The sequence below is a fragment of the Corvus kubaryi genome, unplaced genomic scaffold, assembly GCF_017639235.1.
Source record: "Corvus kubaryi isolate FWS band 111438036 unplaced genomic scaffold, C.kubaryi_AGA036_p1.0 37385, whole genome shotgun sequence".
Taxonomy (NCBI): domain Eukaryota; kingdom Metazoa; phylum Chordata; class Aves; order Passeriformes; family Corvidae; genus Corvus; species Corvus kubaryi.
Window position 1 is genome coordinate 27,434,192 of NW_024581127.1, and position 27,930 is coordinate 27,462,121.

Below are 27,930 nucleotides of genomic sequence, written 5' to 3' on the forward strand. Positions count from 1 at the left end.
CAAAAACAGCATGTACCCTTTCTTACAAAAAATATCTATAATTGAACCATAAATTTTTATTATGCAAATTTTTTTCCCAAACAATTGATCCCAATGCGATAAAAAATATTAACCTTAATTTATTTCCTTATGCCTGACATATTTCACTGTATAATCAGATTTTCTTTAAATTAATGTTGTCTCCATACTGGTTTTCTCTATTTGCAGGTATTAATGAATAAATTTAAACTCTGAATCACAGGCATTTAAATTGGCTGAAGGAATAAATGTATAGCTACATTCATAAATATATATCAAAACAGTCAAAGGCTTAGCTATATATTATGTCTTCATGTGTATGCAAAATTTTCATTACTGTTATTGGGAGATAATGTGGATGTTGTGAGGGCAGAATATATTCCAGGCAGTATCCTGTAACATGTTTTTTCCTACTAGTCCCGTTTTTCCTTCTTTGTGTGCTGTTTGCTACAGTAACACACCATTTGAATTATAATTTTAGGAACTTTATGAAAGCAATAACAGAATTTATAGCTTTATCACAACAAAAAGATTTTGCAAGTTTCACATTTGTACTGAAAAACCAAAGGCACAGACCAAAGTATGTTTAGCCAGATGTTGATACCTAAATTTCAAATATCCATGTTTAAGCAGATGAAGCCCTCCTGAATTTCTGTTTTATGATTAGGACCACGTAGAATGATAACAACAACCAAAAAAAAAAAGGACATGGTTACTAATAAGGGTGGTGGTGGTTGCAAAGGGACATTGACACCATGATGGTTGTGCAGGAAGATGTTCATATGGCAGAGAAAAGCAGTTATCCTGTAGGCAGGCTTTAAACCTGACAGTTGAAGGCAAAAAATAGATAATGTTGGAAATTTTTCTCAGGATATTTAATGCTTGTTATGAAAAGTTAAGTAAAAGTTCCTCTATGTTGCTGACTATTCATAATTTTTGTTACCTCTCTAAAAATCCCTATTACTTCTGCCTGAATCCCAAATGACCCTTCTCTGGGCTTTCATGACAGCTAGTGCCAGGAGTCATTGAAGCATTTGCAGGTTCAGAACCTTTATCTGTATAAGAACCAGAGCCAAGGCAATTCCATTATTTTGTTCGTGTCTAGTGCTTTCCATACTTTTAATATCATTGGGTTGTGCCTTTACTTCTCTTGAGAGAAAAGGAGTGAGAATGTATGAGGCTGAGAAAGATGTTCCCCTCACAGTGAAAAAGTCAGTGCAGAACGTCCCACAGCCCAATTTCAAGAAGTGAGTTGTGTTCCCATTCCTGCTGGGATGTGTGTATAGCACGGTGACAAATGAAGTGCTAAGTAGATATGCTTAGCCAAGGAAAAGGGCATTATTATTCTTCCCTGTGAAATGGGTTAGAGGAAAATCATTTAGAAGAAACATCTGAACAAAACAAAACACAAAAGAAAAAGAAAAAAGAAAAATAAAACCCAACCACTCCACAAGCCAGTAAGAACTTCTCTAATACTAGATGTGTATCACTGGTGGGTACACTCACAGTTCCCTTATTGTGTGTCCCAGTCATTACTAGGAGGCAAGAGGATATGCACTTGGAGAGGGTGGATCTGCAGATTGTAAACTTTTGGGTAACTTAAATGCATGTTTTATCCCTTGACTTCCATGACACACACATCTATTTAATTCTTTTTCAAGGTGAACGATTTTCCTATCAATTGATGATTAATAATCTCTAACTGGAAAAGGAAGAAAATGTAAGTGAAGTTAAACACACCCTTTAACACCAGAAAGGATCTCTGGTATTGAAATACTGAGGCACCTGATCTGCATACAGCATAAAGCAAAATGCAAATAGATGAACTAAAGTCACATTGGTTCTAATGATGCTTAAGGCTGTGGTTAAAAACATGCTGTTATGAAGTAGTGCTGGTTAGTTTTATTTGTTAAAAACACAACAAAAGTATTACCGACCTTCTTTAGGATTGATCTCTACAGCTCTATTAGATGCAATAAACAAACAATTAAAACTAAGGAGAAAAAAATAGAGGTAATGGTAGAAATATGTCAGCACTGTTTTGCATGCTTTAACAAACTGCAATGTGTGCAAGAAACAGTGGGATAGATCCTGGTACAACAGGATAATATAATTTATTTGGAAGATGTGCCAAGGGAAGGTGGCATTCTCATAGAAAAGGGTAGATTTGGAGGAACCAATCAGAGTTTTAAACCAGTAAAAAAAATGTCCATACAATTTCTTGTATCTGTGCCTTGCTTTGGCCATTTTATTGTGCTTCTGAGGAAATAAGTGTGTTTTGCTAATAATAGATAGACCTTTGGGGGGTTTTTTAGCCTGTGTTTCCTCATGAGATCTTGATCTACTAACTGTGGCATCAGTGTCTAGGGCAACATACGCAAACAAGCTACAGTAGTCTCTTGTCTACAGTAGTCATATTTAATTTTGAAAATTATATGAAAATATTTCTCTCACAGAAAAACAGTCCTTGCAGTCCCTTATTTGTGAATTGCGTGCCAGAGTGTTCCCATTAGACATCAAGTGAAGAACATGTCCAAGAGATAATGTATGTGTTTATACCCAATGTCTCAACATTGTTCAGCTTGAAGAACCACAAATTCTTAGTGTGTTCTCTGGGCTGGAGACAGGTGTTATGGGCAGTTCATCGTGTAGACTTGGGCTAGATTGCTTTCAGCATGTTGAAAGGATTATTCCCACCTTTTATTTATATAAATAACAATTTTTTGTGTTGCTGTGTCCACTCTCCAAAGCTTGCAGAAAAAAAAACCAAGTAGAGAATGTGATGCCTTTTATTGGATTATAGTGTATAATGTCTGGAAAAATATTGTTCTCATGAACATAAATGATTTCGAAGTCTTCAAGTCTGCACCAACAAACACTGATTCCATTGAGGCAACATTTTCTTCCCCTCCTTTAGAAAGGCTGCTTCTTGCACGGGTTCCAGCCCTGCTCTAGGACAATTTTCTCACCCCAGAGCTAACTTCCAAGAATTTATTTGCAAGGTAGGAGATGATTCAATCCCCACACCTACTTCTTTGACTTGGTTCATCTCAATGCCTTGTGTCATAGTTAAAATGGTGTATATTTTTTAGAAACACAACCCATAATCCATCCTAAGGCCCTGAAGAAGGGAAATAGTTACTGAAGCACTGTTATGCCCTCAGCAAAACTCCGCTAAAGTATGGTACAGTAGTTAGAAGAAACTTTATTAAGACCATGATAATGACTAAAATACATTCCATATTTACTGGTGTGGATCTTCTTGGCTGAGCTATGGGGAAAAGGACCATCAAAATAGATAAAGTCAGCAGTTTTGGTGCTGGGGGAAATTGATATCATACAACAAGAACTCTCCAGTGCTATGCACTATGTGAGATTCTGTTGGATGCTTTTAGCCAAACAATAGCAAAATATGCTTATCCTCTCTTGTAAATCTGTCCACAGTTTGGGCTCACTTTGCAAGAAGGTAGGATTTTCACTGTAAGCATGTCTACAGGATTGAAGAAAAACATTTTGCCAAACTTTGGTGTTGAGCAGGACATGGAAAAGGAAGAGCCTGAAACCATTCAAAATAAACTTAAGACAGACTTAGTTAAGAGTCTAACTTGTCCATTGTATATGTGCACATGCCTTGCAACATGTTTATTTTGAAGCAAGATAGTTAAAATTTTACATTAAAACCCTGCTTTATGATATGCACTTCACTGCATTTCTCACTTGCTATTTTCTAAGTTTTGAGTGCATGACTTTGAAATGTCAGGGTTCTTTCAAAAGGGTGTCTGTGCATGAAGGAGAAAGAGGCTAATTTCCTAGGTTTTTAATAAAGAAAAAATGAGAAAAACAAGACATAAGTTCCATTAGGTAGCAACTGAATGGCGTGCACAGGTACCCTTTCAGGCATAGCAACCTTTGCATCCACTGCAGAAACCTCTTGTCTCTTGAGTTGCTTTTGTGACTCCTGGGTGATGTTCTCATGCTTTCTGCCGAGAGGCACTAGCAGATACCAAAATGCACTTTTTCCCAGTGGAGTTGCACAAAATGCTTACTGGTAAAAGTGGGATTTAGGAACCGTGAAGCTGTTCCATACATCTGTTCCATTTTCTCTAAATGCTACTTGTCCTAGTATATGACGCCACATCTGACTTCCAGACTCTTGCTGAGCTGAATTTTCTCCGGTACACGCTGGACTGTATCCTCCTTCAGAGAACCTGAGCTTAGCAATCAGCAGGAGAAACACTGAGTTCACACAAAGAGAGAGAAAGAAAGAAAGAGGCACTTCCTGGCCTCGAGAACTGGCAGCAGGCAGGAAAACACAACCAGTGCGGAAGGAATTTCTAAGCATGCAGCTGCCAACTGCCTCAGCTCTTGTCTGAGCATGGACAAACTCAGAGGCCTTTTGAAAGGCTACAACTTAGAGACAGAAATGGCATGCAACATATCCTTAGTCCATATTTCACTTTCCACCTGTTACATTCTGAGTCTCTACCACACAAAATAATATATTCAGTGTTACCCCAACAAACAGGTGTAAGGTTTTATTTTTGTTTGTTTGAAATGGGTGATCACTGAGTGTTACCTGAGTGTCTTTCTGAGAAATGGGTGAGGTATTTTGAGTGACAGTGTCTTTAAAAATTCAGTCTAAGACAGATAACAAGTCTGGAAAATTTTAGCCTGAGTGGTTACTGTTTGACAGAATGTTAAGCCACTGAAAATAAACATTTATTAGGAGTGTTGGGAAACTTCAAATTTAGGCAGTGTTGCCACCTCTACTAACAGTATATGTGAAAATTCAACAGCTAGCTACAGAAAATGAGACTCATGTATTAGAGTGTTGGTCTATTAATATGCATATGGAGAAAGAGAGAAAATAAAATGCTTCTTTCCCTATTTCTTTAATGAGACAGAATCATACGTTAGAAAGAAAAACAGGCATACTTAAGAAATTAAATTGAACAGAAATAGGAACAACTCTGGGTTTATACATTCCCTTGACAAATCTCTCAAGTTTTTATGACTGCATAATCCAGCTCCTGTCACAGTTTTCTGCCATGGCATCTTTCAGATGATTGGTTTTGTGCATAGTTATTAGTCTGATGCTGCTAATCTCTCATTTCTGAAGGAATAAACTCAACTGCTTCTAGCTGAATGCTTATGCTTTCTTTTAAAAGGATGTAATTCAGGTGGCTTAAGGGGAAAGTGGACGATCCAGATTTAAAGACAATGTTTGATCTTTTGTACATGCCAGGTGGTCTAGAAACTGGGCAGTATATGGGCAGTATTTTCCTGTTGTATCTGGAGGATGACTAATAATATTCAAGTTTAGTACCTCCTGTTAATTAAGAAAAACGGTGGGATTTCTTTCACCTGTAGGGTTAAAAGCAATGCATGTAGGCCAACCCAGTTCCCCATCTGTGGAGAGGGTGTCTTGTCCCCACAGGGGACAGGTTTATATCACGGAAGGATTAACCCACCCTGTGCAGCTGCTTGTTTTTCCCTCTTGATGTACCGAGAGAACGATCTAAATGATTTGTGCACACCAGGCACACAAGATGGCTACACCTAATGGAGATGAGACTCAGGCTGTAATAATTGTCCCTCTTCCTGCAGGGACGAAGCTTACATAGACATGAATGTTTTGTTGTCTTCTCAGTGATTTCATCAATTATTAGTAGCTCAGGTTTATTTCATCCTGGCTTAAGAGCAAATTCTGAACAGATGTAAAAATAAACACTTGGTCTCCAACTATGTAGGATACAGGTGAACCCTGGTTCTGAGTCTTCTCTTTAGCATTTTATGCTTTTTATCACAAGGCATTCCTGACTTGCCTACGAACATTAACACAGCTCTACAAAATTGTCAAATCTTGCTTGTAGACTTTATCTGTGGCTTCAGCCAGAAAAAGAAAGTGATGTGGAGAAGACATGTGAGTAAAAAGTGTGCCTTTTAGAGTAAAATGCTACTTTGATTGTATTCTTAATATTCACATGAAGCAACCAAAGCACAGTAAATATGTGAGTATTCCTTCTCATTCTGATCTATGACCTTTATTTTTGCTTGTTTCCAGTCTTTGGAAACTAATTCTACACATTAATTCCTGTCAGCAGTAAAGAATCATAAGCATTTTTGCTCTCACCACACAAGAAATGCTACAGCTTGTCTTCTTTTCCAACTCCCTCTGTAACCTATTCTGGCTTTGAATATCAAAAGACTAAGCATCTGTTCCCTTGTTGATACCAGCCTTATATCCCAGGAGTCACTTTTTATTTTTTCCATTGTCACTTTTAGATTTTCTCCCAATATTGAATAGCAGAGGAGCTTCTACCACAAGAAAGTCATGATCCCTAGCTGGGACCTCTGGGTTTAGCTGTATTTTGAAGGATTATGGCACCTTTAGACAGAAAGAAGAGTGGCACTACCTCTTGAGAGAGTCTTCGTGATTCAACCTCCAAATTTCCTGCAGTCTATGACCCATCTTTCATTCTCCAGAGCACAAAAGACCTGTGACTGCCTTCCTTACGTCTCAATTAAGCAAGGTCTAAGTCCAGAGGGTGATAAACAGGCGTCTCTTCTCCCCTCTCACTATGTGACCTCTGAAACACACCCTGAGAAATATCTCTTTGTTCCTCAGGAGAAAGGCATTCTCCCTGGTTGTCCTGGGCTGTTCAAATTATGCCAGCAAAGAGGGAAGGATTTCTTCTCCCTGTTTTCCTTGAAGTTATGCAAAAACCAGAAGCATTTACAGTCATAGTTTCCTAACGATACTTCCCACTTACTTTTCCGCAGAGATCTCTTTGTCCACTACTTTTCTTGTCATATGTAAAATGAGAAAGTAGGGCTGTCTGTGCCTGATTCATTCTTTGAAGTATCTGCCACAGCAGTGTAATAAATAACCATAAACTTTGTGTCCTTAAGATGAGAAATCAATCCGCAGAAGCAACTTTTAGATATTTCTAGAATAAGAGTCCAAGGAGGAGGAAGATTAAGTGGAGAAATGAAGAACTTGGCTGTCACCTTGCCTCATGTTTGTTAATTGAACACAACTGTAAGAAGAGGCAGCATTCAGCTTAAGGGTTCTTTCTGTGTGGAAAGCAAAGGTGAATTCCCTGATTCACTACAAAAGCTCTCTTCTTTCAGTTGGATTATTGATTTCTTTGACATATTTTAAGCATCTCTTTCTAGCTTCTGTTTTTTTCCTTTCCAGACTCTGCCTGCCCTCCTCTGGTCTTTCCACACCTTCACAGGCAAAGAATTGAAATGCTGAAATATCTGAAACCCAGGAGATACTATAAGAAGAAAGAAAGAAGGTGTGAATAAAATGAAACTGGTTAAGGTAGTAATGCTGAATATAATGCCTGACTTTATCATAGTATAAGTAATGTGAGAAGTTTCTACTAAATTTAGGATCACTGGCCTATTGTCCAGGCAGACTTTTTCTCCCACCTTGTTCAGGCACCTCAAAAGTCTCATGATGAATGACTGTGTCTGTGTGGGCAGAATGTTAATTTCAGGAAAGAACAGTGAATGTAGACTTCTTGGGTAATAGTAAAGTATCTACTAAAGTACATATCATCCTGTCTTTTTAGATTATCTTTTTCAATTTTAAGAGGCATGTGAAAATTTAAGATTCAGAAGTTTGTAAAAAAATAAAAATCAAACATTGTTAGCATGAAGTCAGGAGAGAGACTTGTTCTTTGGTTGTGATGTTTTCTCCTTCTCCCCAAAGTTACAGATAATTTCAAAAATTCTGCTGGCAGTACACAGGGAAAATATCTTCTCGAGTTTGTCAATACATTTCTTAATTTTTTGTTCCTGCTCTTCCTGACCATGCGATGTAGCTGGGCAGGGATAGAGCAAGAGAGAAAGAATGAAGATATCCACAATAATGGGGCAGAGCTGTAAATTTCCTATCTGACTTGTGATGACAAATGATGTTTCAAAGTAATCAGGGCTTGGAATGGACTGATACATATGAGAAAAAGACAATGTATCTTAGAGATTTCTGCTAGTCTTTCTTAAATTTTAAAAGCATTTGCTTAACTTATTCTTTGCATGCTATTTTAAAATATTCACGAGGATCAGTGATGTTCAGGGAGTTCGTACTGAACAGTTGGAAATCTTTTGTGACTGATCTGATCTGACTCACCGTGTCCTCCTCATAAGTGCAATGTTTGCCATTCCCCAGGGATACCCCCTTTCACAGGGAAAAGTGTAAGAGCAGCACTTTGGAAACGTTATGCAGGAAGACTTTGCATAGCAGTTAAGTACAGTGCAATGTGGCTGAAAACACAGCCTCCCTGATGCCACTGGAAACCTAACAGAGAATTGTAGAGTGGTTTGTGTTGGAAGGAACCTTAAAGATCAGCTAGTTCCAACCATGAGCAGAGGCACCTTCCACTAGACGAGGCTGCTCAGAGCCCCATCCAACCCGGCCATAAACTCCTCCAGGGATGGTGTATCCACCACTTCTCTGGGCAACCTGCTCTAGTGCCTTGCCACTCTCATAGTAAAGAATTTCTTCCTAATAGCTCATCTAAATCTACTGTCTATGCTATTTCAATATAAAACTCTTACCCCTAGTTCTACCACCACACTCCCTGATAAAAAGTCCCTTCCCATCTTTCTTGTAGGCCTCCTCCTAGTACTGGATGGCCACTATAAGGTCTCTGGAACCTTCACTTCTGCAGTGTGCATGACCCCAGCTCTCTCAGCCTGTGCTCAAAGGAGGTGCCCTCTCATCATCTTCATGGTCCTCCTCTGGACCCACCGAAGCAGGTTCATGACCTTCTTGAGATGGCACAGGACTCCAAAGTGGTAACTGGAAATCAGACTGGATACTTTACTAGGAAACTGGATTAAGTAATTGAATAAAATCTTAAGTCTTCAGTAGCTGTAATACATTTCATCCCTATCTGCCATGCACACACCTCAATATGAGGTATTTTCTTCAACTGAGTCCTTTTCTGAAGGGCAAGTTTAATAAGATTACATCATATTGCAGCAAAAGTTAACAGCTTCTCCAGTATCTGAAGTTAATAATTTCTTAAATCATCCTTTAGAAATTTTCCAGATGAAAATAATTTGTCTTAAAACTTTCAACATATTACTCAAACGATTTCTCTCATTTAAAGTACTGTGAACTTCCTAACTAAGGCAATTTCTTTGTTTTTTGCTTTCACATTTATAATTTCACAGTGATGTGGTCATAAATTAAACATCTACAAGTGTTTCCAATCTTTTCTGATAAAACTTTGTTATTTTTAGCTGCATATAAAGGTCTGCAACCAGCTTAAGCCCTCTTCTAGATGACATAAAAACTACAATGAATGCCCGTCTCTTACTAGATAGTTTTTAATTTGAGGCATATTCTGTTGGTGATGAGCATGAGTAAATTTCCCATTAGTTTGTATGAATCACTAGTTTATACTGTAACATCCTAATTTCACATCAATTAATTGTGATTATTGGTTTAAGATATTCATGTGGCAAAAGCTTTTGAGAAAGATGAATAATCAAACTATTTTGAAAAGCAGCTGTTTTTTCACAGTTGACAGGAACTTGTACATTTGGTGTGATAGGTATTACAAAAATTTCTGTGGTCATACAGGAACAAAAATATCCCCTGTATTTTTAAACTCTATTGAACTGAGTGCTATATCAGTGAGATTCTGCAGTCTATCTTCTCAATTCATTCACTAAAAATAATTTTAAAAAATTAAATAGGCATTGAGGAGGAGGGGGAAAATACAGAGGAAATTAGAAATTGTGGGTTTTCCTGTGGCAGTTAGATATCAAAGGCCTCCATTATGCTGAAATAAATGGCTACTTTGCAATTGTATCCTCTCTCTGTCAGCAAATAAGGGAGAAGGAAATACAGTGTGCAGCTGATCAAACAGGGAAAGATTGTATAGGTGAAAACATACCTAAAACTTGCTTATAAAGGTAACTGAGGCTTACTTCCCTGTGTGCTCATGCCTGGTACCGAGGACACTGAGAGTTGCTATTGCATGAAACCATGATAACTAGGCTATAGAATCATGGAATCATGGAATGGTTTGGGTTGGAAGGGACCTTAAAAATCATCTTGTTCCAACCCCCTGTCATGGGCAGGGACACTTTTCACTAGAAAATTAGGAAATGTTTCTTACTGCAATGGACATGGACATTCACATCAGTTTAGAGGGAGTTTTCAAGGTGCTTTCATTAGCTCATATTTAATAGTCATTCTTTATTTACCTCTCTAAGCATTCCCCTCTATGAGACTGGCAACTGCTCTAGGAATGAAACTGGCCCCTTTTTGATGTCTCAAGTGCCCAGCTAGGGCAGACAGGGAACATCTGGATCATCTGCTTTACTAGTCATGTGCACTCCACTTTCACCCTATTTTCCTTCTACCTAAAATTCACCCTGTCTTTTCATTTGATCTTCCTACTTATTTCCTTCCTGAAGGCTCAGATTTGCATCCAGTGAAGCCAGTGTGAATGTTATATGAGAAAGTTTAAGCCTTTGGACTGTGATTTAACAAGGTACTTAAGCACATGCCTGGCTTAGCGCACAAGAACCTTCTCATTGAAAGCAGCAGAAAGATTGCTACTGGCCTAATTGGGAACAAGAATGATCTATGAACCATTATGCAGCTGCTGAATTCCACTGAAGCCATGGCTATATTTCAATGATAGTCTGGGTGTGAGCTCTGTGAACAGTTTATGATGTGCTTGGGAATCTTAAGAATGAAAGCACCTCTATGCCAACTGCACCCAGCCATGGAATTTACTGGTCTAGACCATATATCTGTGGGTCCACAGCCACCAAGAAGCTTGTAAAAAGGAAAAAGGTATTTTGCAGAACAAATTGAGAACTATATCTCCCCAAACTTGAGGGTAATCAGTGAAAAATATTTCTCAAGACTCTCCAGAAAAAATGGAAATTATTTTATGTGTCTCTATCACACGCCAGAATAGATTTTAAAGCACATCCTGGTACACACATATCCATGCATGCATGCATGTTTACATATAGCAAATTGCACGTACATCTCCTGAGCCTAGCAGGGCAAGACTAGGAATAATATTTCTGAGTTTGCTCAGATTTCTGTCCTCTGATGTTCCAGAAGTGAAACAGTCACTAGTGTTTAACAATAAATTCTTGGAAAAAATGAAAATGATTCGTTTATAAAGGTCAGATATTAGCACAGACAGATGAACTCATCCACAGATACTGTCCTATCTTATTCCTCCACTGTAATATTTAATACTCCTGTAGGAGGTGTTTGATATGTAGGTGATATAGTCATGGCTACAATGTGCAGTCTGTAGGGAAGTGACTATGACCTATGTGAGAGACAAAAAATGTGATGATGAGTAGGAAAAGACAATGCTTGTTTTTGTAGATTGGTGTGATCATCTCGCTGCCCTTTATACTCAGGTCAGTTTGTGGCCCATTTAAAGCTGTGAGATCCACACTCCTCCATTTCTTTGATCTGGTACCCACTGTAAAGCATCATAATCCATTGGTTGCCAGGGAAAACATCTATGCCCTAATTCATAGTTCAGTGAAGGACTTGTACTGCTCTGTTGTGACTGCACTGCCTTTTACCTACAGGAAAATGTGAGCCTGCAGCAGTGCCAGTGGAAAATCCTGGTCCTCTTCCAGCTCAAGCTGCTCCAAGAGACAGGCTGCAACTCATGACATATATCCCAAGCACAGGAAATATCAGTTTTACACCAGCTACAGTCCCGTGCTCAGAGTACTCAATAGGATGGCTTTTGGGATCCATTTAAAATGGCTTTGGTGTAAATGTAGTATGGACTAGTGGCCATTTAACTCCCACTCTGTGCCTTCCCCTGAACTAGGCTCTGGGTTAAGTGATTCAGAAATGCTGTCATAGTGTTATTGCTGCTGCTTACCCATAAACCCCTAAAAAGTTGTAGCCTAAACCAGTCATTCAACAGCCTCTGCCTTACTCATTGAAGACTGTTCATGCAATGCACACAAGAATAGTGTTAAAACTCTGAGCAAGACAGGCTGCCATGGCTTTAGGGGATCACACGAGACACTGTGTCCATAAATAGGCTATTTTTCTTAGAAACTTAGCAGTCTGTGGTTATTTATCTAAGATCTGTGCACTGTGTCTGGAAAGCAAAGCTTCTTCTTTTAAAGTTGTAGCTGAGGTCTGCATGTCATTTATTGTAAATCAACACAGGAAAACAGCTGAAAAGAATTTCTAATTTAGGCTTTTCACTCTAAACTTTTAAAATAATACTTTCAGTCCTTCTTGGCTACATAATTTGGCACCTGTGCATACCTCTTGCCACAATTTCTTTAAAATACCTTTCTGTTTGTGCCTATGGTTACAATAATTCCCATGACATCTGTGTAAGCAGCCTGAACAGTTACTTTTCTTGAAGGGTTTCATATGAGGTGAAACTTCCAACTAAAAAGCATGCAGAAGCAGCAATTTCAGAAGCATCACATAAGTGCTCAGGCAGACTTATTAGAAAGAAGAGATCTGTGTTATCTTGAAATGTAGTGAAACTCTCCTTTTAAGGGTTGTACTTTGACACCAGCAAACACAAATCACTCATTGGTCCAAGAGCTTGTATGCGGAAATTACCAAAGTGCTGCTTCCAGTCTGCAAGTGAGAGCTGGAGAAGAGCAGAAAGATCGCTGTCCCTAAAGGAGTGTACCGCTTCTGCAGAGTGGTTAGACCAAGGAAAGCCATCTGCAAACACTGAGTGTTTTGTTATTTGGAACAGCAGTAGTCATCAGCTGGGGAAAGCTGTGGCCTCAACTCTAAAGCAGAGCACTGTCTGATTTGGTCTTTCCCTTAAAGCTGCACATAAAATGTCAAGTGCTTTAGAATTTAGGAAGTGTTCAAGGATGTTTGCCAAAATTTGGACATAAGGACATTGTCTTACTGCTTGTTGACTTTAAAGGACACACCTAAAATTTGCTAACTGGGTAAAAAAGAGGCTAATATTTAAAAGTTAATTGGCTTTACAACGTTATAATTTAGAAGAGATAGGTGTTAAAGAAACTATATTTGCATGTGGGGATGGGAAGGCAAGGGACTATAAACTCAGAACAATTCCAAATATCTGGGCAAAGTCTTAGAGTGATGCTTATGAAAATAACTGAGCAGTTGAGTTCCTCTGCTGCCTCAGGAACACCAGGAGAAATAACAGAGCATCCTCCTGCATCCTCCCAGTCACCTAAACTGCTTTGATAAATGCATTTGGTCATTTCCTCATTTTCCCAATATACCACCTAGTTAATTCTCCCCATGGCCTCTTCAGCCAGCCTTGTGTATTTCCATAGGGTCCCAGTTGAGACCAGTTGATTAAGATGAATTGTGTCCTGAAAAATCTGTTGTTTCTTTGGCTTGCTCTAGAATTCTCAAGCTGCCTTTGATCATTGTTGTTCAAGTTTTGAGGCAGAATATTTTACTTCTGCAGCATGCCACGTGCTCTTATTTTTAGCTTGTTTGGGCAGTTCCTAAAGTGTTTGTTTCTAGTTTAACTAATTTCTTAATAGCTGCATCTGTTGGGTTGGGGCTCAGTTCAGGAAAAACAAAGACTGGATTTTATTGTTTATGAATTCTCCAAGTGCATGGCTCTGCACAGATAACTAGACAGAAAGTCACAATTTCAAAACACTATTGCTAGATGACTTTGGCTCTATTCCAAAAATAATTAGGCACTTAGAAAGCTGATTTTCTATGAAAATCCAGAATAGCAGGAGACCTTTGACTTGAGATCTCAGGCTTGGAAAATGAACTTATGAATATTTGGAATTTTACTCCTGACTGTGATTCAGTAAAAGGCATCTTGTAACCTACTCATTACAAGTAGTCCCATTAAACTCTGTTTACCTCACCATGAGTGAACTGGGTTATGACCTCAGTGGGGACACCAGCAGTGAGTAATTGAAACAGATGGACAGGATGTTAAAAGAGGGAATATTATAATTGTATATGACTATTATCTCAGGGTCTGCTTTTGTTCCTGTATCATCAGCCTGGTAAATATTATTACTGTTTCAAAGAACTAATAGGAGATAAGTTGGCTTGGTGTGCTTTTCACTCTCTTATCACTTTGTTAATGTGTAGTTACTCGGACTAAAATTGTTTAATCTGTTTCAGGTTCTTTGTGGATATTTCTGTCTGTTTTTATTTCCTTTTGGATTCTTTGAAACTATGATGTGGAGAAGGGGGATAATTGAAGAAGAAGGATAGGGGTAATACTTTTTCCTTCACCCTAGAATTTTTTTGCTGGGAAGCCATTTTGATAGAGGCTTTGGCCCTTACTGGCTTTGAAGCAGGGAATAGAAATTTGGCAAAGGATGGGCTTGCTATGCAGTCTTTTGCTGTCTTTGTAAAAACACGGCCAAATCATGTGTGTCTGAAAATAATAGCTTTCCACAAGCTGAGACATTGTTTAAGATCAGAGGAATCAATTCCCTGTATTGACAGAACAGGCCTCATCCCAACTGGGAACAAGGACACCCATTACCAGAGCTGCAAGGCGGAGCAAGACTTCTTTGGAACCAGTCTTCCTTGTATCTTGTTCCCTGGGACCATGGTGGCAGTAGTCATGGAAAATTCAAAAAGATTGATTGTCTCTTCTGTTAGAGTTCCCTCTGCTGATGCCACCACTAGACCTGTGTCCAGCTGAACCGAGGGTATGAGTGGAGGTGAGAACACACTGTCCAGTACCTCTGTCAGGAGGAAGAGATGAATCTCATTAGGAAGTCTCAAACATGAGAACATTGCAGCTGCATTGAAGATTCGTCCAGAAATTAATCTGCTTGCCAAAATCAGTGTCCACTTTCAATCAAAATCCCAAAATTAATTTGTGCCATCATTTTAAATTTTATATGCTACTCTCTTAAAAGTGGAAGAAGAGAATGGGCTCTCCACTCTTCAGAACTTCAAGGAAAACCTGGTCTGAAACATTTGCTTCTCTTAGCTGGAGTTTTGCCAGCTTATCAAAGCTAATATCCCTCCTTCTGCAAATAAATGCCAAGGGATCTTTAATTAGCTAAAATGACCTGTAGTCAGGACCTTGATTTCTCACTTAATCTGAAAATAGCACAGTGTCCCTTAGCATACTGCTAGAACATTGGCACTGTACCAACAGAGAGAATATAGTGCCATTTATTTAATCATACACTTCCTGCAGCTTCTCCTACATTTCTAGTTGAGTTCATCCCAACAGCTGGAAAAGGGCATTGTAGTTTCTACAGCTTGTGGTGAGGGAATTCATGCTTTCTTTGGTAATTGCTTGTAGGGCTGTTTCAGATCTTTTGGGTTTGTTCACTCGAACGTTAATACAGCAAACTCTAGTGGTCAGTATGGTGCAGTGGAAAGGAGGGAAAAGGCAGTCCCAACCTATCTGCTATGATTTATCCACCGGTGAAACTTGGACTCCACCCCTTGTACTTGTTTTACACCACAGACTGCTGTTCTTAGCACAACTCTTTAAACTAACACCTGCAACAGCAGAGAGTAAAGACTGAGCAAGACATTTGCAGGCATCTCAGTGAGGTGTACCAAAATCTCTGCAAGTAGTCATAGGACCACTGTACTAGCAACCTGATGAGTGTGCCTGCAGGAATGCTTCATTCCCACAGCTTCTAAGAATAGATGGGAAAGCTCTAACCTTGCAGATTGGCTCATCCTTGCTTTAGGTGCTAAGTCAGAATTAACAGAATTTAATAACTTCTAAGTATCATTTTAATATATCTCTCATCTTGAGGTACTCATCAGTGGATCACAGTAACATAGCAAATGCTGGCATGAGCAGTTCTTAAAACAGCTAATTGCTGTGTCCTGCAGGAAAGACATCCCAGTGTCAGTGAAGGCTGTAGAGTGGGTGCAGCAGGGAGCAGAATGTTGTGGTAGAATTGGACACAATGGGAACATGCTGCCAAGGGCCAGCTTCCTGGCTTTGCACAAAGACTTGTGACCCATTTTAGCAGAGATCTGTTTGGTTTTGATTTTAACTGGCAGTGCTAAAGTGGAAATAAAAAAAAAAAGAAAAGAAGGCTATAATGAAAGCCAAATATTCTAGTATAAATAAGTATAATCCTGTCCCAATCAACAGAGACTGGCTTAATTCAAAGGTAGACATCTACATGGATGTCAAGTAGTTCTCTCCTTACCTATAACTCATCTCTTGGAAGAAACAGCAATAGGATGTCACGTCACTGTTAACTAGAGTCTGAATGTGAAGACCCCACAGCTGCCTTTTATTTCCTTATATTTCTGGGCTGGACAGTGCAAGACAAGTTCATTCCAGGAAGGGCAGGGTGTGGGGAGGGTGGGGACTGCTAAAGTTTCCACCTATTTTTCTGTTTAGCAGCTTGTCCTGCTCTCACCAGCACTGCAGTGCAAGGCCTGTTTTCCATGGCTTCTGACTTCCAACACAGGTAACCAACCATACATTTAAATTTCTTAATGCTTCTGCTCTACACTTGAACAATTTCTTCCCATGGAATCACACTAGCACCAGTAAAGTTTTTCTAAGGAGATCCTGAAGCCTCAAAGCACCACTGTGAGTAGAAAAGGAAAATATTTTTATGCCCAGTTTACAGACAGGGAAGTAGGAATTCTTAAATTACTTCCTCAGCATCATTGTAAAACTAGGCTTACATGAAGAATGAGTTAGAATGAGAGCACAGAGGTTTTGTCTTCCAGCCCTGTATTTATTTCCATGTTTCTCTCTTTCAAAAGACTCTACGTCATAATTAAATTAACAACAAATATGATTAAAGTAAGTGGTTCAGTTAAGGTTTTCTGGAACATTACATATAGAGACTGCTTTCAAGTAAGAGTCAGTTTTTCTTTCTTTTTCCTTTTTTTTCTGCAGTAAGCCTCCATTTCCTGCTTTCTTTGAAAAATTATACTACGAATTATCAGGAGGCCACATATTCTAGCATTCAGCAGGAGCTGCCAAACCTGCAGTAAATATTCTTTTTAAAGTAACATCTTGCGTGTTTCGCTTCACACATGGCCCCTGGAGCTTGTAGGTCATGCACAAATACAATGGTGGTCTTTCATGACCACAAGAGTTTCTAAATTGCTGTGTTTTGCATTCTCTCTATCTGTGTGACTTATTCTGGTCTTATAACTTTGCAAAGAATGACCCTGGCATATTCAGAATTTTGCGATTCACACCTCTCTTCCCTCAAATGTGAAATGAATTGGCTCACAGCTCTTTGCAGGATTGTGTGTAATTCAGTTTCGGGGGTTACTAATGTTCTTAGAGGTCTTTTACAAGCTAAATTATTCTATGATTCTGCATCCGCTCTAGGTCATACCCAGTGTCCATCTAGCGCAGTGACCTCCTGGTAGCAATGTCCATGCAAGGAACTATTGAAGAAAGTAAGAAAAGGGCAAATACACCAAGTCTCTGCAACCTCCCAGCTTCTAGGTCAAGTGAGTAATTGTATAATTTTCTGATGTGAGCTGCATTGCACCCAGAACCATAGGTATGGCAAAAGAAGATTATAAAGAAAGGATTGGGGGTAATTTTGATAAGTATAAACCACATGTTTTCAGCCCCTACTGTGTCAAAGCTGGACATGGAAATGATTGATTGGCTAAGAGTAAAAAATGGAATTCACAAAAGCTCAGGCCCTTCCTTTCCATGAGGTTTTGTGGCTACAGGGATTCATGGCTACAGGAATTGGAAGACCAGGATTACAAGAACTAAGAAAATCTGTGCAGATTAAGAACTACAGATTTTTACCCAATATTGATATATGCTTAAATCTTAATTTTTTTGTTCCCCCAGAAAGAGTAAATGAAGATTTCTAATTTTTTTTAACTTCAAGTTATTAATATCAACAATGCATTTAAATTATAATTAAGTCACTGCAAACTCCTTAGGTTCAAGGATTTCTAGCACTCATTATTCTGAGTGCTTATAAGTATAAGCATTGACTATCTACATTCTACCTGAGCACTGAAAGGTCCCACACAGGCCACTGTTGATCCTGATGTCTTGTAGCTGTTTGTGGGACTTTTAAAGAAATGAATGGTGACATTTACAAATAAAAAAGCACATGGATCCCAGCAGATTAGTGCACCAGTCTCTTGCTTTGAGGTTTGGTATCAAAAGAACTGAAAAACTTTTTTAAAATGCAAGTGAAAACAAGTCTTACTTGGAACCTTAGAACACCAAAATTTGATCTATTGTTATGTCTTTTTTTCTTTAATATTTAGTGCTACATACACAGGAGAAGTTTGCATGGTGTTACTGCAAATTCAAACCCAGTTATCAGATCAAACTGTTTGTCTACTCTGCAAGTGTGATAACAATAAGATCACAAAAATGCCATTTAGGGTTTTTCAAACCATGTTCTTGGTTTCCCACATAGTACTCTATAGATCCACAGTGGCCCTTTCCTGAGTTCAGTCAAGCAAAGAAATAGTCCACAGCACAGGATTCCTACAAGGCCTCTACTGAGATCAAGAAGTATACTTCCTGGAGAAAAGGTTTATAAAAGCTATGCATTAAAGAGGTTCATAGCTGGTGAAACTCTTGATATCTAGTTTTAAACCAAATAACACAAAAAATACATTCCCCATGTAATGTTATCAAAAATCTGGCCACTGACTCCTCTACAAGTCTATCAGGAGATAAGACTATTGATCTAGTAATCTGATTTCTTTGTACTGTTTAATTTCCTTTACATCTCCCTACATAAAAGCAGGTGTTTCAGAAGGGGAGCCCTTTATTTGAAAACTTTGAGTCAGGAAGAAATCATTGCTTTGTGGTTAAGGCACTATATTTTTTCAGCACTAGTACTGTCCAAAAGTATCCACTATTTTTTTTCTGAATTTGTTCAATACCAGTTTCTCTTAAGGTGACTCTACAAAGGCTTCTTTGGACCCAATTTTTCTCTCTACAAGAAATTCCTGGTTGGAATTGCATTCTTTGTATAAATAGTTTCTGTGTGTTCTTACTCAAACCAGTCTCTGTCATCACTCTCTTTCATCACAACACAAATTGCTTCTGTAGCATCATATCTGGATCTGTTCTTTCCGTAGGAAGCCAAAAGATAATGACAAAGGATTATCAACATTGCTTAAAAACAAGAGGAATTCTCCTTGTTTCTTCCGTGTCTTTCTAACACAAGTGTCTTCTGAGTTGCTAAAGCTCCACATAATTTCTAAGATGGACACATTTACAATAAGTGAAAAATTATTCTTAGTGGCTTGAGTTTTAGATCCACTCTTCCTTCCATGGACAATTGGAATAAGTGGTATGGACTGCAGTTTTCCTCTCTTTGTTTTGGAGGACACAGTGCTCACTTTTCAATCTTCAGGTTTTCACTCTTATTCAAAAGGGATGTGCAGCAGCCCTTAAATACAGAGCATAAACAGGTCCCTGGAGTCATCACAATGGTCAAAATTGTAGATGTACAGCCAAAGACCTACTAATGGTTTAATTCCTACTAAATGAGGAAAAGAGAATTTTGGAAGCCTAAACTTACAACTCACTTTCAATCAATCAATGTCCAATCTCTTTGAGAGCCAAAATTATAGAAAATCTTTTAAGTTTACATTTATTTTGTATGGTAGTTTGCTAGATAGATCAGACATTTCAATCCTTTTTAAATGTTCCACCCTTATCCTTTCATGTGTTGGCCAAACAAAGCCCCATGAAACAATTCTGAGTGTGCAAACTGATCAAAGAAGCTGATACTGATTTTTTTTGTAAAAACAGTTTGTCTGTATGATGCCAAACTGGCTATAATTTCAGTGTAGCTTGAATAGGGTTCCTTGTTTAGGGAATAGAAGTTGAGTTTTGTATTTGACCTTCAATGAATTCCAGGTGAATATTTTACAGTTTTGATGAATATTGAACATTTTTGCTAGCAGTAGTTCCTGAAAGGTATTAATTTATAACTCCATACCATGCTGGCTCTTTACAGTATATCAGTTTTAGGAATGCCAGAATAGACCCAGCACGATCTTTGACATCTCTGATATATGATGTGGAATAATGGCATGTTGCTGAGTAATCTGATTGACAAACTGAAACAGTCAATCAGGTACACATATCTGTCTATATTTTTCTCTTTAGCATTGTCTTGACTTCAATCTGCCTCGATTCGTGGTGAAGGGATTCTGCATTGCAGCTTAAATAAAGCTTGGTTAAAATCAAGTGAGTAAAATTTCATCATTAAAAGTGGAGGACTAGCTTGCTAAAACACAGGAAAAATGTACATAGATTTTAGGGAACTGTTTTGGTTCAAAACTCAAAAATAAAACCTGTGTATTGAAAATAAGTGATTTGATTTCAAAATTGCAGTGCTTTGCTTACTTAATTTAAACAAAATTTTGATAATAATAAACTTAGTAATATCGAGCAGTTTCAAACTGTGGTGAAACAAAATATTCTGCATTGAGTTCACACAAAGGAACTGAATTTGTTTTACAAAGTTATTCCTTGTAATTTTTTTTATGGTGATTCAAACCTACATTGTCAGAAATTTTCAAAACAAATATTAAATAACCCCAAATATTCCCTCAGTTGTAACAGTGAAAAAATTTACCATGAACCAAAAAATACAGAGTTTTATGTCAGGTTGCTGCAAGAGAAATAGATTTCATGTACAATGCATAGTAGTGGGTGATGTTTGTGAGCAAGGAAACAATTGACTCACCAAGTACAACTGCTTAATGAGGCTTTTTAAAAAGACCACTGTCATAATATTTATCTCATGAACTGGTTTTGTTTACAGATTATTTAAGAATAGCTTTTAGTATGTTTAAAGTTATTCACTGATGTATTTTTTGTTTAAAAGAATGATAGGGTTCCTCATAATACCGATTCCTAAAAAAGGGATTAGATCTATGAAATGGACTAGTGTGGAGTGTTTTAATATTGAATATGGGCCTTCTCTTTTATTACACATTTCCTCTGTGTATAGTATTCTAAGTTGCAACAGTTACAACAACATTTCTGCTTCTTGTTTTGAGGTCAAGAACAACAGCACCTAAAACATAGATGATGAATCCCAGCACAATCATCCCCAACACCTCAGCCAGGTGCTTATATTCTTTAGACTGTCAGTAGAGAGAAAGGATTATCTCAGGAAGCCAGGGAAGAATGTGTGGAAGTGTAGACAGGGTGCTGCTAAGAGTCACCAACAGCAAATGGCCAGGAGCATATCCCCACTGAGTGTCCCTGCAACTCACGACTCACTACTCAGTCCCTGCAACCCCTGCACCCTCTTCTGAGGTTAAATAACCTTCATAGCAACATCCCCACTGTGTAAAAGGGGATGTGACACCAGTGTCCACTTCTTTCATGGTAGCTTAACAACTACTAAAACTAGGAGACCTTTGGTATGCAGGCATGTTGATGTGTAACTTCAGCACTGTGGGCTGGCCTTCACCACCAGGCTGTTGAATATTTGGAAGAATCAGAATGAGCAGAATTACCTTCCACATCTCTTGTTGAGATTGATTACTCAGATATGCACAGACAAGGCTTGAAGCAAATGAGAATTTGGCAGAGGCAGGGTAGGGAATAGTAGTTAGAGAACAGCTGAGAATCGGCAAGCATGGCATTCTGGTACCTGGAAGTTTGTACATCCAACACCCATTTGATAAAAGACAGATACTGTGGGAGGGAGAGAATATTCTTGTGTCTGAGACTGTTGACTGAAAATCCTGGTCCTATGGAGCAAAGTTAACTCTTTGCAATGGTAAGAGAGAGATACAGGATGGAAGGATTCAAAGCCAAAATGAGGCTAGAGAGTGGAAATTAGAGAATAGACTAGGCTAGAAAAATTTAAGCTGTAAGGAAGATACAGTGACGATCTAGTCCAACTGCCTGGCCATTTCAGGAATGACTAGAAGTTAAAACATCTTATTAATTACATTGTCCAAATGCCTCTTAAACACTGGCAGGCTTGGGGCATCAATCACATCTCTAGGAACCCTGTTTCAGTGTTTGATCACCTTCTCGTTAAAGATGTCTCAACCCCAGGAGGAACAACTCAGCTCTCCATCTCCCCCTCCCCTCCTCAGGAAGCAGTTAGAGAGCACCTGGTCACCCCTCAGCTTCCTCTACTCCAAACCAGACAAGCCCAGAGCCCACAGCTGCTCCTCACAGGACATGACTTCCAGCCCTTTCACTGGCTTTGTTGCCCTCCTTGGGATGGATTCAAGGACCTTCACATCCTTCTTCAGTTGGTGGGTCTCAGCCCTGCACTCAGGGCTCCAAGGCTGAGAACAGTGGGATAACCCTCTTTTTCCCAGCTGGTCATGCTGGGAAACCCAGGATGGGGTTTGCCCCCAGAGCTGCCTGGGCTCACTGCTGGCTCCTGGAGAGCTGCTGCCAACCTGCACCCAGATCCCTGTCTGCAGGGCTGATCTCCAGCCACTGCTCTCCCAATTCATACTTATGCCCATTGTTGCTGCATCCCCCATGCAGACTATGGCATTTGATCTTGTTAAATTTGGTTCCATTAATCATTGCTCAGTGCTCCAACCACCCTATCACCCTCTTCAAGGGGGACCACCTCCCAGTTTAGGATTACCAGCCAGCTTGCTGGTGGTCCATTCAATTACCCCTTTGGGTTTTCTACTCCCTCTACTTGCACTGAAGAATGTATCCCTTTATTTTGCCTTAGCCTGTTGTGATCAGTGGACTAATACTGATTTATATGCAGGAGAGGTATTGTTAACATTAACCATGTAATGGTTCATGTAATATCTGGGACAATTTATGAATCATTTACTAAATGAAAGTAGAGTACAGCTAGATTGACCTGGAACATATCTGTACCCTGCTATTTCAGGTAAATAAGTTTTGGGATCCAGTTTGCTGGACCTGTGACATCTTGGAGAAAAAACAGTGTCTTAATTTTAGCTTAACAGTGCCTTCTCTTTGGAAGAATCCTAGAGTTCCTCTGTACAAATGACTTCTCTTTCTTTCTGTACATTTGGCGAGGATTTAAAAACAGGAATTTTCTCCCTCCATTACAATTTTTCCGTAGCTACTTTGCACATAACAGTGTTTTGATCTGAGAAAACAAATATTTAAGAAGAGACATGAGAGGAACGTGACAGTGTGACTTCTTCTATTAACTTCTTTTGTGCTAGGAAACAGTTGCTTGTTCTCAAGATCTTCAAAACAAACAGAAAGACAATCCATTGAGAAAGGTTACATAATAAAATCCAGATCTCTCCCCTGCTTTCCCCAATATAAATGATACTGTTTTCTACAGAATAACAATCCAGATCTTAATATGGGAAAAAGAACCCCCAAAACAGGAAATGCATGCTTCACTTGCTCTGTTCAGGCACTTCAACAGACAAAGATGCTCAAAATCTGAACTGATGAGTTTCTTTGGCAGTGATTATCCCACAATAGCATTTCATTAAGTCGTGTGGGGGATTTCCTCTTTACTTCCGCTCCAGGCTTACTCACAGATCCCACAGATGCAGATCTCTCAAATGACAGCCTTTTTTTTCTCTTCCCAAACCTCCAAGAATTTAAAGATTCCTTTTAGAATAATAAATTTCCCTTTTATTGTGACTCAGATTTATTCAGCCCAATCCAGCCTGTGCAAACACACATGCAGCTTTAAATTAGCATTTGTGAACAAGCTGGGTTTCTTTGGCTGTTTGCTGAGACTTGGCAGTTCAGTTCCTTGAGGAAAAAAGAAAGAGAGATTCACGTCTATTTATGGCTTGATTTTCAGACATGCTGAGTACCTCCTGTGGACTTTGAGAGCTGTTCCTCTGGAAATCAGGTCACTGATGTGATGCTGGAAGGAGAAAGCACAAGGAAAAAGAAGTACTCTGATTTTCAAACACAAGTGTTTGTACAGTTCAGGGAAGAGAATAAAATGAATAAATAAACCTGTTTTAAAATACCTTGTTTGGAACCATGACTGAGCTCCATATTTCAGACTGAATTCACAACTGAAAAATGCCTGTGTGCACAAAAGCACTGACAGTCAACCTATTCTGTAGCATAACCAGAGTATTTCTTGCTTCTCCCCCCAGCCAGCTTGCTAGTAAATCACTAAAAGCTTTACCAGCGCATGTTCAGCACTGGATGGAGAGGTTCTTGTTCTCCTACCTACCTCAGGTGCCTGTTACTGCCTCCAGCCAGAGGTTCCTGTCCTCTCAGCATGGTACAGAGCAGTTGCTCAGTGGAAACAATCACTAAGTTATTCAGTCTGAGTAGACCAGCTAATACATTTTTAAAAGTAGCTCTTTGACTAAAGTGCAGTAGGCAGTGCACATGTCACCTCTCAGCTGTGGGATCTGACCAGGGTGGTGTTCTTCACCAGAGGTAATATCTTGTCTTAGTTAGTTTTAAAAGGCTTTTTTTAACCCAGATTTTTTTCTCTGTGGCACCCAACATTAAAACACAGCAGCACAGAGAGTAGTTGTTATAAATCCAAACTACTAAAGGATTTTTAAAAAGGAATGTTTTTCAAAACTTGTGATAGTCTGTTCATAAAGCAAACCTAAAATTTAGGCCCCATCTATACTACATGTAATTGCATTGCAACGATGCACTGGTCCATTTCTTATTATGCATTAAAAAAGTTGTATATACATTGCATACTTTTATTCCCTCACCATCTGATAAGGCAGTGTTAAAGGTGAGATTTCCAAAGGTATTTAATATCCAAAAGTGAGAATTTCTGTTTTTTAAGGACATTATAGTTTCAGGTAAGTTGTTTTGTCTAACAGACTTCAATTAAAAAATTAATAAACAAACCCAAACCAACCTATATTTTTGGGATATATAACTTCTTTTAGCTTTTCTATAATTGGAAGATATTAACAAAAGTGTGACGGTTTTATAAATTTTCAATGCAATTTAGTATAAACATATTCATGCAAAATAGGCCCAGTGATTTCTGTTCTTCATTAACTCTCAGATACTCCTCAGTGTCAACAAGAATCAAGCATTCAGACCTCTCCAATACCTCTAAATTCCTCAGTAAATATTTAAATTCTGTGGCTGCTTTTCTAGGTCACGTTCCCTTAAGTGGAACAGGAACAATTGCTATCAAGGAAAAATACTGAAAAAAAAAAAGAGTAAGTTTGTTGGTTTGGATCTTCCTGCAGGACAGAACGAGGCTAATAATTTCATTGCCAATAGATGCCAATAGAATAAAACACCTTGCGAATTGTTTTTTACTGATTAAAGAAAAACCAACACCCACCCCCCAACAAACAAACGAAAAACAAACAAACAAAACAAACAAAAGAGTTTTTTTGCCAATTGTCTGCAAATATGCAATAATTAGGATTTGGAATAAAAGCCCAAGTGTGTAAAGCTGCTTCTGAGTGTCTGACCTGCATCCTAGTCCTGCCAGGTGGGTTTGAAACAAATTTCATGAAGTAAGGGATGAGTGGAAGAGTAACTCTTATATTTCTGTCACCTACCTATGGAAGATATAGCATCTTCCATAGCCTTTTCTTCTCTAATAAAAACAGTGTAGAGATGTCTTGTGGAAGTTGCTTGAAAAGCTCTTTAAACAACATTATGAGAATTAGAAAACCTGTTTATGACAAAAGAGGAGTGAGATAACTTTAGACAAACATTGCCACACTGAAAAGCAATTTATATTGCAAGATTCAATAATCCACCTGAAATGTTCAAAAACAACAATTTTTAAAGCAGAAATTTCAGCAATTGCAATCTGAGCTGGATATACAATTTTAAAAAAGCAGTCTCTATGTATACAGGAAATTTAAAAGATTGTTATCCAAACCTGTTCTGTTTCTTTTGTGCAAGAGCATCCACAGTAGGTTGGAGTGCTCCCTGCCCAAAGAGCTCTCTTGCACTACACAGCTGTGCAGAGATCAGAGGAGGGCAACAGCAACAGGGATTTACTACGCATGATATCTTACAGGTGTAGCAGTCCAAACTAGATGTCAAATAAAAGTAATTGAGGGAAAATGAGTATTGCTTATGTTTGAAAAGACACCAATATCTTGATCTTTAAGTAATAAATCAGATCTTTAGCTACTGATACATTTTAAACCGTAAGTTACTTACATCTGTTTATTGGCTAAAATAATTTTGAGCCAAACTCTGCATTTCTTCTGGCTTCTGTCATTGTTTCTTTCCAGGAAGACTCTTGGCTGACTGGGTGACTGATTGGTAAGAATGAAAATGCAAGATGCATGTAATGGCAGGGTTAGGAGGGCTGGGTTTTCCTCCTGGTTTTACTCCCAGAGTCTATGTGATTTTGGACAACTCAGTGCAGCTTCCAGTGCTTTGTTTCTCTGGAAGATTAAATTCCAGATGTTTTTATTGAAACATTTCCAGGCATACAACACCTAGCAGTACTGAACTTCCAAGCAAACTCCACTATGTTATCCAGTTTCAGACAAAACTCCAGACAAAGCCAAAAACCTCTCTCAGCCTAGTCCATACTTTATAACTAGAGAACTCTTTGATTCCACTTTATTTCTCAATATTAAGCAAACAGTAATTCCTAGAAATGTTGTTCTCATATTGTATTACAATTATGGTCAAATAAAGAACATAATTCAAGCATGAAGATTGGAAGATGTCCTGAGATTATTTAAAACAACATCATGTCTCAATGTTTGAAAGTCTCTGTCCAGGCCTAAAAAAGATTGCTAAAATTATTATCTCTTTCCAAAAGGTCTAAAACTTTGTCACACTTCTTGAAATCTCTTCTGATCCTGAAATCATTTATTGTTGATGATGGCTTTTTATTATTAAATGTTGAAGACCTCAAGAAAGAACTCATGTCAGGTTCAAGAGGCTGGATGTTATCATACAGAAGGGAGGATTTTCCTTTTTATGTTATATGTTTTTAATATCTCTCCACCTCTCAGGACCTGTTTATGGCCTACTTGAAGCTTTTCTCTTCTTTCTTCAGCAGAGATGATGTCCTGCATCTTAATACTTGTGACTTTCTCTCACTGCTCTACTCATACTAACTCTCAAACATATTTATATATCTGCTCTTGAAAATTCAGATATACCAAAACCCCTGCAAGAAATCAATCAATCCAAACATGATGTTGTACTTGCTTTCTTCAGGTGAGATCTGATTTTGTGCTGTTTCTTCTTCTTGTCCTTTCTCGTTGTAGAGGAGTTGGATTAGGTGATCTTTAAAGGTCCCTTCCAATCCAAATTATTCTATGATTCTATAACTCTTGGGGAGTTAAAAATGGTAATGTATTTTTCCAGGTGTAATGGTTTGGTCAAAAATACTCATTACTTACTTATTTACCTTCTGTGAGATAAGAATTAGGAGAAAGCCAAGCAGGCACAAAACTTAAAAGAATATAAAGTTTATTAACAGACCTAAAAGGAAGGAAAAAAAATCATGCCGCACCTTCAGAACACTTCTCCTTGCCCCCTCTTTCTCCCTTCTCCCACTGACAAAGTAAAAAAGACAACCCTTGAGATTTTCAGTCTGTTTACCACTTCCATAATAACCTTGTTCAGTTCATTTAGGAAGAGGAGTCTCTCTTGCTCATGCTATGGAGACATCTCCACAAGAAACAGTTCTCTCATGCCTTCAATGTCACAGCGAGACAGCCGCCTGGGTTGGTTCTCTGCTCGCGTGTGAAAGTCCCTTCCCCCGACTTGCAGCTTTTCCCACAACTGCTTTCGAGGGTCCAGTCTTGAGCTACTAGGGTAGCATTTTAAGGTTGAGCTGTTCAAAACCAAAGGTTCTCTTCACCCATCTCTGGGAGCATCTTCATCTCTAGGAATAGAGGCCCTCCCCCTCCCCTGGGAGGAAAAAGGTCCTCATCATCTTCATCTCTAGGAGTGTCTCTGGGAATAGCTCTAGGAACAAAGGTCTTCTCCTTCCGATTGGAGCAACAGTCCTCATCACTTCCATCTCTCCTTGTTCAAACTTCTCATCAAATCACTT

The 27,930-nt window shown here is 38.7% G+C and overlaps 2 long non-coding RNA genes across 2 annotated transcripts in view; both read left to right on the forward strand.

The window, feature by feature from the left end:
• Positions 1–27,930, forward strand: part of LOC121668534 — a 137,834-nt gene that overhangs the window by 87,281 nt on the left and 22,623 nt on the right. The window lies entirely within an intron of this gene.
• LOC121668533 lies at positions 16,346–24,360 on the forward strand. Its single transcript, XR_006017433.1, has 3 exons — positions 16,346–16,443; positions 17,328–17,452; positions 23,743–24,360. It is a non-coding gene; the product is annotated as an uncharacterized LOC121668533 (long non-coding RNA).